General features: G+C 44.0%; 1 protein-coding gene and 1 long non-coding RNA gene across 4 annotated transcripts in view; one reads left to right on the plus strand and one right to left on the minus strand.

Moving 5' to 3' along the window:
• The window catches only part of EPC1 (enhancer of polycomb homolog 1), a 136207-nt gene extending 126977 nt beyond the window's left edge, over positions 1–9230 (minus strand). Inside the window, exons 1-2 of one of the 2 annotated variants that reach the window (XM_082257318.1) lie at positions 9210–9230; positions 8087–8286 (exon numbers count right to left, since the gene is read on the minus strand). The gene's annotated coding sequence lies outside the window, so the exon portion shown is untranslated. Of the gene's footprint in view, positions 1–8086; positions 8287–8570; positions 8808–9209 lie in introns of those variants that run through there. The other variant, XM_082257317.1, reaches the window with a different exon arrangement.
• Positions 9021–21055, plus strand: part of LOC309555357 — an 81260-nt gene continuing 69225 nt past the window's right edge. The window contains exons 1-2 of one of the 2 annotated variants that reach the window (XR_014225264.1): positions 9021–9254; positions 12800–12970. This is a non-coding gene — a long non-coding RNA (uncharacterized lncRNA). The remainder of the gene's footprint in view (positions 9255–12799; positions 12971–21055) is intronic. The other variant, XR_014225265.1, reaches the window with a different exon arrangement.

Raw genomic sequence — 21055 nt, forward strand, 5'->3', positions numbered from 1 at the left:
GATTAAAAGAAGTAACTTTTACTGCACAACAAAGGTTTATTTATACAACTTTTTTTTACAATCACCAGTCTTTTGCATGTAGACAGCAAGTCAGACAATGGCAGATTGTCTACACAAATCAATGTAGCTCAGTATTCAATAATACAGATTAAATGTATTTTTTGAAATACAAGCAGCGTAAGAGCCGGTTCACATAGGCGCGACCCGACTTGCCGGGGCGACCTGTGAAGTCGCGGTGCGCAGCTCGCACCGTGACCTCGGAGCGGCATGCACGGACTTCATATCATTGAAGTCAATGCAGGTCGCCCCAAAGTAGCTCAGGACCCTTTTTCTAAGTCGGAGCGACTTGTGTCGCTCCTATTAGAACGGGTCCTGTGCTAATCTATGGCAGGCGACCCGCGGCGACTTGTCAGGCGACCAAGTCGCCCCAGTGTGAACCGGCTCTAAGGCAACCCATAGAGGAGTCGGCTTTTTTTTCCAGCCGGTGGGTTGAATGCAAAAAACGAACCCCATCCCTCCATCCACACGTTGGGAGGAGGATGAGGAAATCCTCCCCGCTGTTTCTGTGTATTCTGACAGCGGGGAGAATTCCGCTGTCAGAATACATAGATTAGCTCTGCAGGCTATAGCCTTCAGCACTGATGAGTAGAAGTTTTCCAGCAGGGCTGTTGTACAGAAGTCAAATCAGTAGATCGATTTCTGTACACCACAGGGATCAATACAGACAAAGTTTGATCCATATATGGCACCGGTCAAAGGCCCACAGGCCAAATCCAGCCTGCCAGGTCAATGCATGGGGTCCTTGCATCTCTCCTGAAGCTTCCGCACCCCCTTCATCTCTGCCCCCTACCTTCTCTCAGCAGTCGGCAGCAGAGAGGATGACAGAACTCCTCCTACAGATCCTGCATTTCTGTGCAGCCACAGTACCCCCTCATCTCCGCCTCCCCTGCTGTTAGTATTCAGCAGACTCCGACAGCTGACTCTAGTCCTCCTCCAGACCCTGCACTTTCTGCTACCCAGCTCTGCCTCCAGCTTCTTTCCGGCAGCAGCACAAAGGTAAGTGTGTGCACCGCGATGTAAGAAGGTGGGTACTTTTGACTTCTGATGGTGAGGGGCTCTTGACATCTGATGCAAAGGTGGGATAGGGAAATCTGCTTATAATTATTACGAGAATACCACACCTCTATACCAGTTAAAAAGGAAGGCTGTACACTGCTGGTGTCATCCACAAGAAACCTTTTTTGGGCCTGCCCAGACAGAACACCATAGAAGAACCATGTTCTATCTGAGAAGTCTCCAATAAAGTTTCTTGTGGCTGATACCAGCGGTGTACGACCCTCTTTCACACAGGCCGATCTGTTACAGATCTATTCTGTTATCTGTTTACGGACTCCGCTTGCTCAGCGGGGGAATCGCTCTATTGATCCCAGCTGAGCAGGCGGATGACAGGTCAGTCTTTGCTCACTGTGCAGAGATAGACCGGTCATAGTCCCGTTCTCCTCTATGGGGAGATCGCATGAACACAGGCAGCAGGTCCGTTTTCATCAGATGCCAGGTGGGTGTCAGCAGACACATGTCCGCTGACATCCACCTTCTCATAGAAGTAGAATGGGTGGCCCGATCAGGTCCACCTGAAAAACGGACAGGCAGACTTAATCAGTCCTATCGTGTGAAAGGGGCCTTATTCAGACTTGCATCATCTACTACAGGAGTGAGTGGGTTCCATGCTGGTCTGCACCTGCCCTTTACAGCTTAAAGTCGGAAGTTATTACTAAAACCAATAACAATCAAATGCAGAGGCAACTATTTAAAGTGGTAATACTTCCGTTTTACCACTTATACCTACAGGTAAGAGTATAATAGGTTTACCTGTAGGTACTGTGAATATCTCCTAAACTTGCACAGTTTAGGAGATATTTAAAGTGCATTCAGCCGGTGAGGTCATTGGTATTCCGGACTGTCAGAGCCTGTGCCCTAAAGGGACGTCATCGCGCCCCTGGCCACTCATGCAGCCAGAGGCCACGTACCTGAAAGGAAGACCGGGTGAAGATAGAAGCCCTCTCAGGGCGCCGCTGGAGGGCTTCATTTTAAAAGGTAAGGCTCTCATAATGTGCTAGTATGTGATGCATACTAGCACAATATTACATTGCCTTGCAGGGTAATTTTATTTTCTTTAACTGTGGTTTACTACCACATTATTATGATAAAGAGTAGATACATTTATATAGTCTTACAGATACCACTGGCCCTTTGAGAGCACACATATAGTGGGAGCGACCTGCGATGAAACTGAGTTTGATACTCCTGATATATGGGTAGCTTAAAAGCTGGATACACACTATACAACTGTAAGTCACGTTTTTTTTTTATTTTTGTTAAAAATAACAAACATGTTATACTTACCTGCTCTGTGCAGTTGGTTTTCCACAAAGCAGCCCGGATCCTCTTCTCGGGTCCCTATTTAGGGCTCCTGGCCTCTCGCTCCCGTTAAGTGCCCCCACAACAAGCAGCTCGCTATGGGGGCACCCAAGCCGAGCTGCATCCATAAGTCCATTCAGACATGAAGCCACGGCTTGGCCCCACCCCTCTCCCCATTGGCTCACTAGATTTAATTGACAGCAGCAGGAGCCAATGGTGCTGTGCTGCTGTCTCAGCCAATGAGGAGGGCGAGTCTCAGGCAGCTGACACTTCTGCAACATCGCTGGATGTAGATAGGCTCAGGTAAGTATAAGGGGCAGGGGCTGACTGGCAACTTTCAGCCCAGGGGGCAAGTACAATCCAGAGGCCCATGGTGCAGCGACTTGGCCCCCCTCCCACTCTCCCTCTTCCCAGGCCTCCTTCTGATCCCCATGTCAGACTGAAGCTCCACTCCAGGTACTCTCTACCCATCGGCCGAATCCGGGTTCCCAACATGGTCTTCATCCCACACTCAGTAGGTCAGCAGTGGGGACTTTTTACTTCTCTTCACCAGGAATCATTTTGGAATGTCTGTGGCAGAAGTAGTGCAGCCTTTTTACAGGGCATCAGAGTGGCCCAGGGGGCAATTGCCCCCCTGCCCCCTGGCCCAGTCCTCCCCTGATAAGGGGGCTGCTGCACACAGGTTTTTTATCTTAATGTATAGAATGCCTTAAGATAAAAACCTTCTGACTTTACAACCCCTTTAAGGAATGAGACTGGAAGCTAACAGTTGTGCTGAAATGCACATGTATTAGTGAGGGACATGCTGATATAGGGAGAGAGCAGTCACAAAGATAAGCTTATCAGCCTTCTGCTTCTGCATTCATTGTCCAATCAAAGTCTAGGGAGGAACAAGACCAGTATGTGCTACTTAAAAGGGATTGTAAAGTCTTGTGGTTTCTTTAGATGTTTATATATATATATATATATATATATAATGTTATACTTACCTCCTCTGTGAAATTGGTTATGTACAGAGCACCCCGGATCCTCCTCTTCTCGGGTCCCTCATTCCTGCTCCTGACCCCTGCCTCCGGTTAAGTGTCCCCACAGGAAGCAGTTTGCTATGGGGGCACCCGAGCTAGGCTGTAGCTCTGTGCATAGAATGCATTAAAATAAAAAAAAAATTCTGCCTTTACAACTCCTTTAAAAGCAGTATTAAACACAAAAGCAAAAACTTTTAATATATTGCAGCTTACCAATTCTTAAATGCGATGGCTGCATTCATTTTCTTTTTTAGGTTTTCTATTTTCATATGGTGATCCAGCCAGGAAGACTGTTTTTCAGCAGAAAAGCTCTCTTGCCGTTATAGGGATGAGACAGACCATTTACTACTGGCAGGAGTATTTCAAATAATCAATTTTTATGTAAAACTTTCAGCCCCCGTTCACACTGGGGCGTCCGGTCGCCGTAGGTCGCCTTGCATTGAGAAGCTATGGACCCGTTCTAATAGAAGGGACACAACTCGCTCCGACTTAGAAAAAGGGTCCGGAGCTTCTTTGGGGCGACCCGGAGCGACCTGCATAGACTTCAATGTTATGAAGTCCGTGCCGGCTGCTCCGAGGTCGCGGTGCGAGCAGCGCGCCGCGACCTCGGAGGTTGCCCCAGGAAGTAGCGTCGCCCCAGTGTGAACGGGGCCTTATCCCAAAGGAAAAGAAAATACTGTTTGCTGTAACGGATTATAAAGTATTAGCTGGAGTGCAGCTTCCATTTGTTAGTGTATCTAAATCTGCTAGTAGATCTAACACTACCCTCCCCACATACTGACAATGCTGCTTTCTAAAAAGGTGCCTCCTAAGCTCATTCATTCAGAGTGTAGGCACTCTAATACAGGAGGGGTCTTACTGAAGGAAAATGAATACAGTCACTACATCTAATGATTGGTAAGCTGTAATATTTCCATATTTTTGACATGGCTCCATGTAAAGCAAAGGAACAGAGTGGCCTAGGTAAGCATTTGTGGGGTCTAGGTGCTCCTTTTGTCATGGCGGAAACACACAGGGCAATTTTTTTTTTTTTTTTTTTACTTTAAATCCACTTTGACGACAGGTTCCCTTTTTTAAATGCATTGAAGTGTAAACAGGAAATGGTTGTGTGCTTTTTGCTTTCTCAGCACGGTGTATTACTTGTGGTAACAGCTGCTGCATTAGTCTTGTGACAGGTTCACTTTACAGGATACCAACTACATCGCCTATTTTTCAGCCCAACTCCAGTAAAACTAAAACTCCTCCCTTGCAATATGGCTGAGCCCGTACCGTGGGGTTTAACCGCTTGTTTCTCACTAGGGGACATTAAAAGCAATTTTACTTACCTGATCCTCCATTCCCCTGGAAGACGGCGCACCCCAATGCCTAAGTGGTGAACTGTCCTTTCTGCATCCTCACATCCAGAGAAGGGCTATGATCACTATTTAGATTTTGATGACATCAAGAGGACCTGAGGACCTTAGACCACTGGAGCGTATGGACGAAAAGCCTGCCGCAACTGATCAAGCAGCACCGAGAAGGCTGCCGCAACTGATCGAGCAGCACCGAGAAGGCTGCCGCAACTGATTGAGCAGCACCGAGAAGGCTGCCGCAACTGATCGAGCAGCACCGAGAAGGCTGCCGCAACTGATCGAGCAGCACCGAGAAGGCTGCCGCAACTGATCAAGCAGCACCGAGAAGGCTGCAGGAACTGATCTAGCAGCACCGAGAAGGCTGCAGGAACTGATCTAGCAGCACCGAGAAGGCTGCAGGAACTGATCTAGCAGCACCGAGAAGGCTGCAGGAACTGATCTAGCTGCACCGAGAAGGCTGCAGGAACTGATCTAGCAGCACCGAGAAGGCTACAGGAACTGATCTAGCAGCACCGAGAAGGCTACAGGAACTGATCTAGCAGCACCGAGAAGGCTACAGGAACTGATCTAGCAGCACCGAGAAGGCTGCAGGAACTGATCTAGCAGCACCGAGAAGGCTGCAGGAACTGATCTAGCAGCACCGAGAAGCCTGCAGGAGCGGAAGATCAGGTAAGTAAAAATGTATTTCCCCAAGTTCCCTAGACCAGGGATGGCGAACCTTGGTATCCCAGATGTTTTGGAACTACATTTCCCCTGATGCTCATGCACTCTGCAGTGTAGTTGAGCATCATGGGAAATGTAGTTCCAAAACATCTTGGGTACCAAGGTTCGCCATCACTGCCCTAGACCTTAACAAACGTGTTACCTCTTGCAGTGCATGTCCATTGCACTGGAGAAGTTTTCCTTTTCATGGCGGTCATCTCTAAAGCAAACTTTACATCAAAATGCATTAGCAGTCATGATAAAACTAACACCAGGTTTAATAAACAGGGAATGTGATTTTTCACAGACATATAATGGTGAATCAAACTCTGTCATTTAAAACACATCTTGAAGATTCACCTGTAGTGTTTGGTGAATGTAGGATTCACTGCCTTATAAATATGCCCCTATAGTGTGTCATTCTTGTAGTTACATATATAAACATCCAAACATTATGATACTGTAGTTAAGTTTCTATCAAGTAGCTCCAATTCCCCCCCCTCTATTTTTCAATTATTTCACATGCTCCAAACAGATCTGAGGATCACATAGGAATGTTCTGACAGAACAGCCATTTTGACTGTAGCAGAACACACGCCCTCAAAATGGACTAAAGTGCAACTTTTCAAACACTCTCACTTTCCTTTAATACTTGCTAATGCTATATAACTTGGGGGTGTACTTCAGAATCCTGCTATAGAACATGGTGGGGCTTATACTTCAAAAGGATGCTATAGAACGTGGGGCTTATGTTTCAAAATCCTGCATTTTGATGATTAGTCTGGTTGATGTTTAATTACATACAATGCAGCAAACGGTAACAATGATAAATTAATAAGTATAAAATTGTTCATACACATATAGTGTAGCAATGCTGAATATATATATATATATATATATATATATATATATATATATATATATAGGATAGTGAAAGTGTCTAATATAAAAAAAGGTAATAATGATAAAAGGTAAAGTAATACAATTAATAAGTATATTCATTATAAGTAATAAAATACAATTAATAAGTATATTCATTATAAGTAATAAAATACTGATAAAGTACCGGCATTAGGTATTGTGTAGCTGGAATCAAAAAGAAAAATTCTAAAGCAAAATATATATAAAAAAAAAAAAAGTACACTGTATCTAAATATTATACATAATTATTAAAGTTACTGAAACATTGTAGATAAAAAGTATCTATAAAAATTAAAACACACATAATAAAATATATTAAAAAAATATTTATATTAAATTAAAACAGGCTTGGCAAATAATTTGAAAGAGCAGATATTCAGATAGCTCCAATAGTTTTGCTTTATTCATGTTTCAATTGTTAAATAACTCTCCCACAATGTTCCTAAAGAACAATAATGCCCCCCTCCCCTCCAATTTAATCCTCCATGCAGTGCTCAGCAACCTAGAAAATAGATCACATATTGTTCTGATTGCCATTGTCTGACTTTAATGGAGATCTTTTCAGCTTATTTCTAAGGGGGAAAAAAGGGAGCTAAGCAATAAGAAAAAAAATAAAATAAAAGCCTTCTAATTTTTATGACCCCCATCAGCACCTGCATGGCTGTACAGGGAGACCATTCCAGATCGTTGGCATAGAATGTACACAGATCAGATCAAACCTTGCCCCACCTCTCTCCCCTTTCTCTTAGTGTAACTGACATATAAAATTGGTTAAGAGCACCACAGCGCCACCAACACAGATCAATGTATTAAAAGACAAACTCCCACCGTGTGCAAAAAAAAAAAAAAAAAAAAATTTACACACACAAAAAGAAGCATCAAAATGCTAAAATGCGTCTGCAATTCTATTCTGCTGAAATACAAGCCACCGAGAAGCCCGTGTATGGTCAATAGATCATCCCACCAGTAGCCTACGACAGGCAGCAATCTCTATAGAGGGAGCTGATCTTCTCCAATGTGAAGAACCACCATTTAGTACCAGCCATAACTTAGATCAGAATAAAACCCTCTTGTACAAGTCTCCTCCTTCTCTCCACTGTGCATTAAACAAACGATTCAGATCGTACCACGACCTACATCCACACCGATGCCATTAATCTGTTGCTTCCTATTTAAAATTTCACTGATCCTTTGCAATGAAAAAAAAAAAAAAAAAAAAAAAATACATTTTTTTTTAATATCTTTGCTTTTTTTTTTTTTTTTTTACTGTCACAATCTACATAAAAATACACATCAAATGGAACTATTTTAAACAGCACGATGCAGGAAGAGATCTTTAAATATATGAAAGGATTACGATCCATTGAGACACAATTTAGTAAATAAATACAATTAAATAAAAACACATGGACAACGCACTGCAGCGGATCTGAAAACACCTTCCCTGCCAAAAACTATATATAAAAAAAACCCACACAATAAACAACATAAACAAAATGTTTCAATGATATACATTGTTTCTAAAGAATAGAAAATAAAAAGGAAAATAAAGTAGCAATAGTGAAGATCTGAAAAATTTCAAGAGAAAGCCACCCACTTTTTTTTTTTTTTCCTAAGACTAGACAGGGGGGGGGCAACTTAAAATGGGGGGGTCGATGGTGAACTTACCTCTTAGGCAAGGAGGTGACTGGGGTGTCAAGCCCCAGGGAGGAATTCTTAAAACAATATAAGGCAGAGGTCTATAAAACAATATCCAAGCAGCAGATGGCTTTCCAAACATCTTGAGATGGCAGAGCAGATCAGGAGTCCTACTTAGTTCCATGGTTGTCTGATGAGAGCAGAGCTTTCTTCAACCCAAATCTTCCAAGCTTTGTAAAAGAAAAGAGGAGAGAGAAAAAAAAAGCCCAAAGAAGATTAGAAGCGGAGGCAGCCACAAGACTCTGGGGTTAACAACTTTGCAATGGCAAATAGGCGGATTGTGATTGGATGGGAGGGCAGTGTCCCTCAGACTGCACTATCCCCCAGCTCCCCCCTTCTGCAGCCTGGAAAAAAAGGCAGTGTGCCATTTTAAACTCCTACCATACAAACACAAACCTGATCTTTTTTTTCTTTTTGCAAACTATGCCCCCCCACCCCTTTATGTGCATACTACCTTTGTTCACTGCAGGCTTGATCTGTTGACATGCAGCTCTTTAATCACACCTCCACAATTCAATCAAGGCTGGAATGATGTCATGGGGGAAGAGAGAGGGGGGGGGATGCAAGTTATTACAATGCAATATTAGCTGATGAATTGGCCAGGAGATTGGAGGTGTCACTGGCTGCTGCTGGGAGAAGCATTCTAATCGCCTACCTGCCATAAAACCCAGGGCTCGGCTGTTTAAAAATAAAGCTATTGTTGAAGACAAAAAAAAAAAAAAAAAAGATCAGTTTTCACTTACTGGCAACATTATAGCACGCTGCCCACAGTTAAAATGGCCGCTGCTGGGAGTTGCAAGGGACAGCCTACTAACCCCTCCCTTCTCTGCCTGGGTAGGGGGTAAGAACTAACAATGTGATCAGCCCCCGTCTACGAGAGAAAGTGGGGGGGGGGGGGAAAAGTCTTGTTGCTAAAAAGGGGGTCTGCTGCCTTGATTGGTGCACCGGTGACAGCAACCTTTGTCAGCATGCAACTTTTCCAGGGGCAGAGCATTGTTCTGGGGATCTGATCAGCTGCCAGTCATGGAGGATTTACATGAATCTGCTCTCTGAAAACTTCCTGCTTTGCATATTTATGAGGTCTTTCACCTACCTTGGCAGCGGTTCAAATCAAGTGGGCTGGTGAAATGTGATGCCTGTGTGTCTTTTCATTGCAGAGCTGACTCAGGCTCTCTGTGCTACTGCTGTAGATAGGAGTGAAGCTTGCTGTGCATGGGGCTGCTGCTTAACCTTTGGGCCCCCTGAGAGCTTTGCATTTTTTTTTTTTTGCACTGTAAAGTTTGCTTTTTAAGAATTTTTTTCGTGTATGATATTATATGTATAGTTATTACGATATGTGTTTATATATATATATATATTTTTTTTTATATTATTATTATTATTATTATTATTATTATTATAATTAAAAAAAATATATATATATATATATATATATATATATATATATATATATATATATAACTTTAAAAATGTACTTTTTTTTTTTAAATTTATTTTTTTATTTATTTGTAATACTTTTGCCTTTTTATTTTTCTAACAGTGGAATTTTATAGCAAAAAATGAAAGTGTTACTAAGCCCAGGACCCTGCATTCACTATATCTGGTCTCCCACAGTATACATGATATGTAAATGCAATTACTTTAGTAAATATGAAAACTGCTAAATACCTTTTTTCATTCTCCCCTGATTGTCCTATGAGGCTGCAGGACCCCTGACCCTGTCTGGACTGTGCTGATTAGCCCTGTGCTGATCACATGCACTCTCCCAAGAAAAAGATAAAAAAAACAAACAAAAAAAAAACGCTCTTGCAATACACCCCAAACTGAGCATGTGCAGCTTGCCCCCAAGGGGCTCTGTTCTATCAGGAGATGGTTTGGTGACAGTGGAAGAAAGGGATTAGAGAAGACGGGATCAAATAGCCTTTTTTTACACAATGCAAAGGATTAACCCCTTAGGTTGCACAGTGTGTAAAACAAGCATGCTTTACTGCAAATATAGACTGATTTTATTGTTGCAGGTTTAGTAACACTTAAAGCGGTAGTATCCCGCTTTTTGACACTTTTATCTACCGGTAAGCCTATAATAAGGCTTACCTGTAGGTACAATTAATATCTCCTAAACCGGCACAATTTAGGAAGATATTTGCAGTGCGTGCAGCTGCTCACGCGAGCCGCGCATGCACTCTGAAGCTCCGGGGGGACCTTCAGTTTTCCTTGCCGGAAAATCACTCCCGCGCGCATGCGCGGGGGTGACGTCATCGCGGCTCCGGCCAATCACAGTGCCGGAGCCGCCGAACCCGGAGGAGACGCCGAGGGCTCATGGCAGCGCCCGCAGCGGTGTCCGGTGGTCTGTGTCGGTGCTTCGTTCTAAGGTAAGTAATACATAATGAGCTAGTATGCGATGCATATACTAGCTCATTATGCCTTTGTCTTGCATTTTTTTTTTTTTTTTTTTTACAACCGCTTTAAAGGGTAACTCCAGTTTTCTGAAGGGGAAAAAATAAAAGCAAATAAAAAAACAAATGCAACTTATAAAATTGCGACACAAGCCATATTGTAATTAAATGTTATTAAAAATGTCCTTTCCTTTTCAATCTGCAGCTTTGTAATTTTTCTGTTAAATGTAAAATGGCTACCTGGAGGTGTTTTGTAGACAAAATGTAAACAGAATGTCCCCCAGATACATAATTTCCTGCTTGTGTGATTGGCTCACTGATTTTCCCAGAAGTCTGCTCTAAGATACAAGTCAGATTTCAGGCATCCCCTGCAGCAAAAATATCATTTTTGGTGAGATACCCCCAATAGGAACATGTCTAAGGCTCGGTTCACATATATGCAATGCGGGAAGGCTGCGAATTCGCAGCCTGTTCCCGCATCGCACACGCACCCCCGGCAGTTCACACTGCCATATGCGATACGCTGGGGGTGTCAATGTAATCTTAACGACACCCCCAGTTTGATCGCATATCGCAGTGCGATCGTGCAGCTCGCACAGGATCGGATCGCACAAGTGTGAACCGCTGTGCGATCCGATCCTGATGCGGCTAGAAAAATGGGTCCTGTGTGTGTTTGGTGCGGCTGCGGTGCGAATTTAGCCATACAAACTGTATGGCTAAACTCGCACCGCACAGCCGATCGCATGTAATGTCGGAGCAGTGCGCTCCGATATTACATGCGAACCCCGCACACGCACAAGTGTGAACCGGGGCTAAAGCTGGATACACACTATACAACTTTAGATTTAGCATCAACTATGTAGTGCAGGGCCTGCCTGATTGTGTACAAATTGAAAGTGTTTAGGTCTGACCTCATATTGTATGGTTTTGGTAAATCTAAAGGAAAAAATCTAAAGAACATTGTATAGTGTGTATCCAGCTTAAAGGGATACAGCCCCAGCAGCTTTCCTCATTTAGTGCTCTGCAGGTGCAGCAGCTGGCTGATAATTAAGAAATCACTCCCATTGGACTCACTTCTGCACATTGGCACAGACAAACACACATGGGTTTCTTCAGAATAACAAAAGGTAGGAATCTGCAACAAAGTTTGTCAAAATCCTTGTATTGTACAGAGATCACCCAGAGAGGAATGTTTTTTTTTTTTTTTTTCCAACAAAAATGGAGTTACACTTTAAGCAAAAAATCACTCAGGTGTGAATGAGGCCTTAATAAAGGCAAAACTTTATTTTTAGTTTTGTAGAGCGGGACTTGAACACCTGTCAGGTTTTCATTGCTGGCTGTGCCCCCGTTACGGAGATTCACCCTTACTATTTGTTATTTTTACTGTTATCAGCGAAAGTGAAAGAAAATCCCAAATCTTGGGTTGACAGCAGAACAGGAAAGAGGGGACATCATCCAATGGGGACACTTGTTCTGGTGACAACCAGGGATTTCCTCTCTCTTCCTGTTTTGGCAAGGAAAGTATACATAATTAATGCCTGTTGGATCCCTGTGAAAGTGGAAAGCCACTGTAGTAGTCTGTGCTACTACAGTGATCACCACTGTCTTCTGGGTCCCGTGCTGAACAGCTGACCTTCTGCAAAGTAACCACAGGGGGTGCCCAGCATGGACGCCATTTACAGAACACCATGCCCTTTTCTCAACTAATGCAAGGCATTCTTTGATTGTATGGGGGTAAAGAGGCAGGGCAGTGACCTCACAATCTTCACCTAGTCCAATCAAAGAGCACTTTGCATCTATTGAGGAAGATGGAAGGCGTTCTCTAAATGGCACCGATGCTAAGTGAGCGACCTCCTATGTTCAGCAGCAGCGCAGCTGTTCAGCATGGGAGCCAGAAGAGAACAGCAATCATTGTAGTAGCAGAGAATACTACAGTGAACTCCAGGATCCACAGGTTTAGAATGTGTATACTTACAAGTCTTATGAATTTAGAATGTGTATACTTATTTTCTTACTTTCCAAGCTGGATCAACATAGCTATGCTATAAAATCCATACCTGGCATTCAGCTTAAAAAAATAAACCCAAAAACAAAAATGCAATATATTGCAGCTTAGTCCTTCGATGTGATAGCGGCCTTGGTTTTGTTTTTTGTTTTTTTTTACAGGCTAAGAACATTTTCAGCAAATACAGAAAATACCTGTTGCTCTTGCCAGAAATGTGGTGTGCTTGTAACTTCCTGTAAACTACACCAAAGAATATATTCCTTTTCTATTTATTTTCTGTAGATTACCAATGGCCCTGCCGCCCATGTAATGGAGATGAAGAGATACAGACATGTTTATAGTTCACACCAGGAGAACAGCCTAGAGTGACAACTATGGCTTCCTCAGAGGATACAGTGGAAGAATGATGTAACCACCCAGGGACAGGACGTGTGGTATTTGGAGGATAACCAGGTGAAGCATGAAAAAATAAAAGCAGCCACCAAACCAAGGTCAAGTAAGCTTGCAATATATTACAGTTATGGTTTTGGATACACTAGCATTAAGGCTAAGTTCACATGTTGGCGTAGCGGATCGTGGGCAGAATCACCGTTATTCTGCCTGCGATCCGGAAATCATTGCAAATCGCGGGACGCCTGTGCATTGCCGTTGATTTGCAATGGCACCCCAAACGCTGTGCTATGTTGCCGCGATTTCTGCCTGCCGAATCGCGGTAACATTGGGCAAACAAAATCGCGGGTCGCATGACGCCCAAAAAAGGTACAAGAGCTTCTTTGGGGCGTCATGCGACCCGCGATTTTGTTTGCGTGATGTTACTGTGATTCGGCAGGCGGAAATCGCGGCAACATCGCACAGCGTTTGGAGTGCCATTGCAAATCAACGGAAATGCACAGGCGTCCCGCGATTTGCAATGATTTTAGGATCGCTGGCATAATAGCGGTGATTCTTCCCGCGATCCGCTACGCCAAAATGTGAACCCTCCATCTTTTATTTTAAAGCAATATTGTCCTCCAAGGCAATTTACAACATCAACTATATTCTTGGGAATATATTCCCAATCTCTTACTCTTTGTTGTCATTCACTCCTTACAGATCATTCCTGCTAGCTCATAGGATAAGCTCACATTTTTGAAAAAAAAAATGCACATTTTTTTTGCAGGTACAAAATGTGCAATTATTTTTATTTTTCGAGCCTGTAAAGCATTGCACTAGCGTTCAGCAGATTGTTGGTGCCATGCAGATCTGTCAGTGTATCTGTGTGTATGGGTAAGCAGATCCACTGACAGGAAGAATAGATGATCTACCACGATGCTCCATAGCACCGTGGTACTTCATTGAGAACTACAAGCCGACAGCCGCAAAGGGCTTGTAGTTCATTAACACGTACTGTATGTATGCATGAATGATGTGGCCATGTGGGCAGAGCCCCGCGCGGCCACCCTGGTTTCCTACGCTGACAGCTAGTACGAGGAACTTCTCCCCGTTTTGCTGTCACGGGAAGGGTGGGGATCGAGCAGCGGCTGCAGCATTGGGAACATGTTACACGTTCCACCCTAAATACGGGTAGAACATGTAACATGTTCCCAAAGGTGAACTTCTCCTTTAATGAACTCTGGGAATTGTCTGTATTACATTCTTACATTGATCCAGCTTGACCGTGTAAAGATACACTGATAGATTTTTTTTTCATTCAGCCTGCATGCTGGACAATTTCTTCATCCATGCTATACAGCATGAATGGACGAATCTGCAGGGTTCGTATTGTATTGTGACATCAGGCAGCAGCTACATCTGAATTAATGGAGGTGCTATTTGGTCAACAATTTTCTACCCAGCTCCTTTTTTATTTTTTTTTATTTTAAAGGATGTTGGGGAGGTGGGTCTAGACTGAGAATTTCTTCTTTTGGTTCATCTGCAACCGGCCAAAATTCCATCAGTGTGTGTGCATATTTGGGGGACAGAAAAAACACAATATTTCTGGCACAAAGATATTCGCTGTGTCAGCAAAAATTCAATATAAATAAATCCATACAATAGTAGTCTATTAATATGAAATATGAGTTCATGATGTAAAAGGCGGCAGCTGTACCCAGAGTCTAGCCAGCTCTGTATCTGAGAATAAAAGAAGGGGGGGCGGCGGCGAAAGGAAGCGCCACCTAAGTGTAGTAATACACAAGCAATTTAGTGTCACACAATAATAAAAACTCACATAATGTAAGTATTAAAATGGGCTCATAGGATGAGATAAGCAGGAGAAGCCGTTCCAATCCATCTCTCACTCTAATCACGCCGTCCACGGGGCTGCATGTTTCCGAATCCAGCTCCTTCGGTTGTCCCGTGGCCACCAGGAAGCAAACCAGTGTGGACCACAGGTGGATGTGACATCACTGGGAGACGAAGAGCGGAAACAGTCGGGCAGGCAAACAAGAGCAGGCTATGCGTTCGGAGCTACAGCTCCTTCTACAGGCCTTGTAGCCCCCCCTTCTTTTATATTTGAGGGGACTAGATGGGCTGCTGGGAAGTTAAGGGCCATACACACTATAAGATTATCTGAAGACTTTCCTTCAGATTTACCTTTTCGATGTAGTTCAAGGGCCTGCCAGATTGCATACAAATTGAAAGTGTTTAGGTTTGACCTCATATTATATTGTTTTGGTAAATCTAAAGGAAAAAGTCTTCAGAAAATGTTTTAAAAATCTATAGCCACAATATTTCAGGCTCTGCTTGGGTTTTGTGCAAGAAGAAGTGGAAGTGAAAAACAGATAATTAATGGTTTGAATTGCTTCAGATGGGACAGTCATATTTGTCAGCAATATCTTCATATAGAAATATGAAGATTTATTGCCATAAAGTCTGACTCCTAGATAATGTGTGTACTCCATGTCCCTGCATGCCAGACAGGCTTCCCTATTGTTTGTGTATTGAAATGTAATGTGTATTGTCTTAAAGTTTACCTGTCCCATTATCTAATGTTAATGATCTCACATTGTTCTGTCTAGATGGCTAAATAATTAGTTTAGGTTAGGGGGGAGGGATTGTGTACACTGTATGGGAATGACTGAGTGTAAAACCCTGTTTCTATTGGATTGTGAATGTCACGTCCAGTTCTCCACAAGGTCCACCTGGGCGGTAACCTTGTGGGGGAAAACTGTATAAAAGTCTGTTTCTTGTTCAATAAAGAGTTCTAGTTCACCCTCAATCTAGAGTCCTGTCTCTCATTGGGGGAATCTTCTACAAGGGATTGCTATGCTTGCATACTCCCTTGGATAATCACTAAGCTCTTGTAAGAGCTTGTGTAAGAGCTTGTTCCTGCTGCCCTCTCTGGGGAAAGAGAGGTTCACCCACAGGAACTTGGAGCCTTGTCGTAGGTCCAGGGGGAGTTAGGAGATGGTGAGACCCTAACCAAGCTGCGGCGGTTTGTGGGGTCTGAAGTGGTTATGGTGTCTGGTGGAGTGCTTGGAGCCCTCAGGAAGCACTAGGAGCATCCGTCAATGGAGGTACCCGGTCGGGGTGCAGGTTGATCCGTTACAATCCCCCCACAGGGAGCCACTTGCTCAGCACTGCCACTATTCATAAAACACCTTGTATTATTTATTTTTTTTATTCAAGTGAGCAACCCCCTATTTGCACAGAACGTGACCATGACTATCACATTAGTAGTGCCTGGGTTAGAGTGTGCACACAATAATCGTCACACCACCATCATCCCTAGTACCATGATAAGGCAAATACAAACAGCAAATATGGTAATTTATTTATTTATTTTTTTTTTTACAGTATCTCAACAGAGTGAGTACACCCCTCACATTTTTGTAAATTTTTTTTCTTACATCTTTCCATGTGACGACACTGAAGAAATGACATTTTGCTACAATGTAAAGTAGTGAGTGTACAGCTTGTATAACAGTGTAAATTTGCTGTATCCTCAAAATAACCCAACACACAGCCATTAATGTCTAAACCGCTAGCAACAAAAGTGAGTACAACCCTAAATGAAAATGTCCGAATTGGGCCCAAAGTGTCAATATTTTGTGTGGCCACCATCATTTTCCAGCGCTGCCTTAACCTTCTTGGGCATGGAGTTCACCAGAGCGTCACAGCTTGCCACTGGAGTCCTCTTCCACTCCTCCATGACGACATCATGGAGCTGGTGGAGGTGTGTGAAGGTTTTTTTTTTATTTTTTGTCCTTATGCATTGAGATAAAAAAACCTTCTGTGTGCAGCAGCCCCCCTAATAGTTACCTAAGCCTCATCTCTATCAAGCGATATAACGAGTGCCTCGGCTATCCGGGATTCTCCCTCCTGATTGGCTGAGACACAGCAGCGGCATTTGCTCCCTCAAAGCCAGTTAGCCAATCAGGAGAGAGAGGGGTCAGGGCTGAATCGCGGCTCCATGTTTAACTGGATACACGGAGTTGCAGATCGGCTCAGGTGCCCCCATAGCAAGCTGCCTGGTGTGGGGAGCACTCGACAGGAGAGCCAAAGAGGGACCAGAGAAGAGGAGGATCTGGGCTGCTCTGTGGAAAACCATTTCACAAAGTAGGTAAATATAACATGTTTTTTTATTTTTATTAGGAAAAAAACAAACCTTTTTAGTATCACTTTTTTAAACTTTAACAATAAAACCTAAGCTAATTAGGTTTCTTTGCAGAGCTGCACCAGATTTTGCAATCTCAAGTTTTAGTAAATCCCCCCCCCCCCCACTATGTCTATATGAAAGCTTCTAACCTGCCTATTTTTGCAAACACCTTTTAGAGAGCACGCTGAAATGTGCATGCTTAGCTCATTGCACCCTCTTGACATGCCTCTGTGCTGGAATGAAGCGCATATGTAGCAGTTGCTGTATTTTTCGCCGTATAAGACGCACTTTTTCTTCCCCAAAACTGGGGGGGGGGGGGGGGGGGAGTTGGTGCGTCTTATACGACAAATACACATTTTGCTTGCATTAAAACTGCCTCATTAACAACCATTAAAGTAAGTGTTGCGGCCGCGGCTGGTGCTTGGGAGTATTCAAATTACACTGGCCGCCATCTCTGTCTCGGCTCCAGTGTGTGTGTCACCTCCCTATGCTGCTGACTGGCCGGGGCAAGCGGCAATGCCGATTTTGGTTTGGAGCAGTGTGGGTGGGCGGGAGCCAGAGCAAGAGAGCGGAGCAGCTTTCCAGGCAGCACAGCACAAGAACGGACCCACTTACCAGTTACCACAGACAGTTAAGGCAAGACAAACAGGATGGTAAAAACCTCCACTGCACCTCTGTGAGCCCCCTATGTGATAAACACGTACCCTTATGTCATGTGACTGGCGCTTTGTATGATTATTTCAGCCTGGCTCTACAGACACAGATTATACATCAGCAGAGTACTAGAAACTCCTCAAAACTTTCCCTGAGGACAGCAAAGACCTGAGAATCTTTTTTTTTTTTTTTTTTTTTCTAGATTTTCCTCCTTTAAAATTGGGTGCGTCTTATATTCTGGAGCGTCTTATACGGCATAAAATACGGTATGCAGTCCTGGCTAGTCAATATAGTCGAAAAAATGCCAAACCTGAGGAAGACTTAGAAAATCGTTTTGTGCTGGTGAGGGAGCTTGTTGACCTTGCATCCTTCAGAGATAGCTCAGAGGAGACTCAGACTGTGGGCGCAGTGGGAACTGTGGATGTAGAGATGACGCAGCTGAGGCTATGGGTGCTGCATAGACTGTGGTTGCTGCTGAAGTGCTGCCGAGGCTGCAAGGGCAATGTAGGGCAACATGCTGAGACTGTCGGTGCCGTGGAGGCTGCTGGGCAGTTATAAAGCAACAGGAACTGTGGATGCAGTAAATGTGGATGAAGTTGAGAAGCAGATGCAGCAAAAATTAGGCTGGGGTGAAACTGAGACTTTGGCTGTGAGTGCAGCAGAGACTGGGCTGCGGATGCAGTGGGGACCAGGATGGGGTACAACAGAAATGTAGACTGGAGTGCATTGCTAAGGCAGTATGCAAAACAACTTTGGTAGCTGAGGGAGTGTATAGACGCTATGCTCCAGCAGTGGCAATGTTTCCTGCTCCAATTTTTAAATAGAAGAAGCATTCATGTGTCCTGAGATTTGATGGCATCAGGGTTTTGTCTGGAGGAATGTTTTTTTGTGATGGTGGTCACTGCGAGAATTCAATCCTGATAAATAACGGCTCTGATTCAGAGGTGGACTCAATCAAGGGATTGAAGGAGTAAGAGGGTGTATTGGCTAAACTATTGTATTTTATTTTATAAAAAAGATACACCAACACACACTTAAAATACTTCTTCATCCAAAATATATCTTCAGAAGATATTTGTGATACCAAGACTGAGTGCTGAACGCCGTCTTCCATTTGTCTTCCCTCCTTTATGAGGACCATATTGTATTCCCCTTTGGGTGAATTTGGGGAAGATCTGGGTTTCACACAAGAAATCCAGTGGTTTGGCGGTGAGGGACAACCAGTTTATATTTTTAAACACTGATGGCCTGGTAATCTATGCAAAGTTTTTAAGGGTTTTGTCTTTCATCTCAATGAAGCAAAAGCTGGCTCTGGCTGACAAAATGGTTTTCAAGAAGAAGACTTATTTAAAATTTTCAGAAATAAATTTAAAACATGGCCTGTTTCTCAGGAACTGTGCATGAGCAGATTCCTCCACAAGCAGGAGTAGGCCCAATGATTAATGGTAGAATCATAGGAGCGGCGAGGAGGCAAGGTGACAGCAGCTCACTCAGAGAAGACAGCAGGAACATGCGGGATGGTTTCAGATGGGTCTTGCGGATATACTTTCAGAACAGAACAAGGAAAAAACACCTGAAGTTGCAGAGAGGTCCACAAGCCAGAACTTTGAGAGTGGACCAGTATTTTTTTTTTTTTTTGTCAGAGAGGGTTGCTGTAGCTGAAAACAGTCCAGCATGATGGGAGAGGTGGGGTTCGGGACAAGAAAGGTTAGGGTTTTCTTATGTATTATTCCAATACACATCTCGAGAGGCATTATTGGGGGACGTTTGTCATCTGGAAAGTAACGTGTCAGTTGTTGACATAGAGAGAGGTATGGAGATGGGTCCCAAGGCTAATTCCAGATCTAGGGCTAGGAGCGCCCCAATTAAATTATCCATGACAGAGTCTATAAAGGCAGGGACTGAAACTTGTATAAGATACAAATCAAAAAAGTGCAGCGCTATTAGTGATGAATAGGGTTGAGCGAACACCTAGATGTCCGTGTTCGACGGGTTCGGCCGAACTTTAAAAAAAAGTCCGGGTCCGTGTCCCGGACTTTTACCGAACTTTTCCCGGACACCGAACCCCATTGAAGTCAATGGGGACCCGAACTTTAAGGCACTAAAATGGCTCTAAAACACCAAAGGAAAGGGCTAGAGTGCTGCAAATGGCAGCAAAACGTAATTAAGAGCATGGCAAGTGCTCTGCAAACAAATGTGGATAGGGAAATAACTTAAAACAACAAAAAAAAACAGAAAAATAAAACAATGTTCTTCTTCATCTCTGAAGGACGAGGCCCATATGGAGTAGGAGGGAGGTTGAGGTGGTGGTGGATGTGGCGGTGACATAGGCGTGCGCACAGGGTGTGCTGGGTGTGCCTGGGCACACCCTAATCACCTAGGGCACATAGCATTGCCAGTGAGGAGATGGGAAAGATCTCCCTGGGACCTGCTCTGCTCTATTTCTCCTTGCCTACAGGTACATGGCCCCGATATATTACTCTCCCTGCTGGCAAACACATGCATGTGTATTTCAACTTTGGGGTGCACACCTTAATGCAATAGGCTGCGCACACCTATGGGCGGTGTAGGTGGAAGCGGCGGTGGAGGAGGACCAGGGCCGGATTAACAGCATCATGGGCTTGGTGCTGAGGATTTTGAAGGGCCTTAAGGGCCGTGCCTTGCCATGCACCCAGAGGAGGAAGGGTGCAGCCATGCATGCCTAATTCAACATGGGATGCTGTCTCTGAAGCCCATAAACACATCCATGCATCGCCAACTGTCCCTCCTTGTCCGGCCTTCACGCTGTGTGGGGAGGTTCTGAGGGTGCTGCCTGGGGAAGCGAGCATAGAAGCCAGACTTCTGTGTTTACAAGTGACAGAAGAGCGGTAACAGTGAATATGGCCAACCCGGGGCCTATATAAAAGGTAGGGGCCTGGAGCTGCAGCTCCAATAGCCCCTACATTAATCTGGCCCTGAGGAGGAGGACGAGGTAGCCAACACTGCTTCTTTTCAAAAATTTTAAATGAGGGTACACCCCAAAAGAGTGAGAAAGAGCAAAAATGGAACAATGGGTGGGTAAGGTCGGTATCCATTGCTATTCTGCATAAGGTACGGAAAAGTCCCGTGGGATCCATGCCTGGTTCATTTTAATGAACGTGAGCTTGTCCACATTGTCTCTGGACAGGCGGCTGCGCTTGTCTGTTATAACGCCCCCAGCCGTGCTAAATACCCGTTCAGATAATACACTGGCTGCAGGGCACGCCAGCACCTCCAAGGCGTAAAGGGCAAGCTCAAGCCATGTGCCCAATTTGGAGACCCAGAAG

Source organism: Pelophylax lessonae, assembly GCF_965119305.1.
Source record: "Pelophylax lessonae genome assembly, chromosome: 5".
Lineage (NCBI taxonomy): Eukaryota > Metazoa > Chordata > Amphibia > Anura > Ranidae > Pelophylax > Pelophylax lessonae.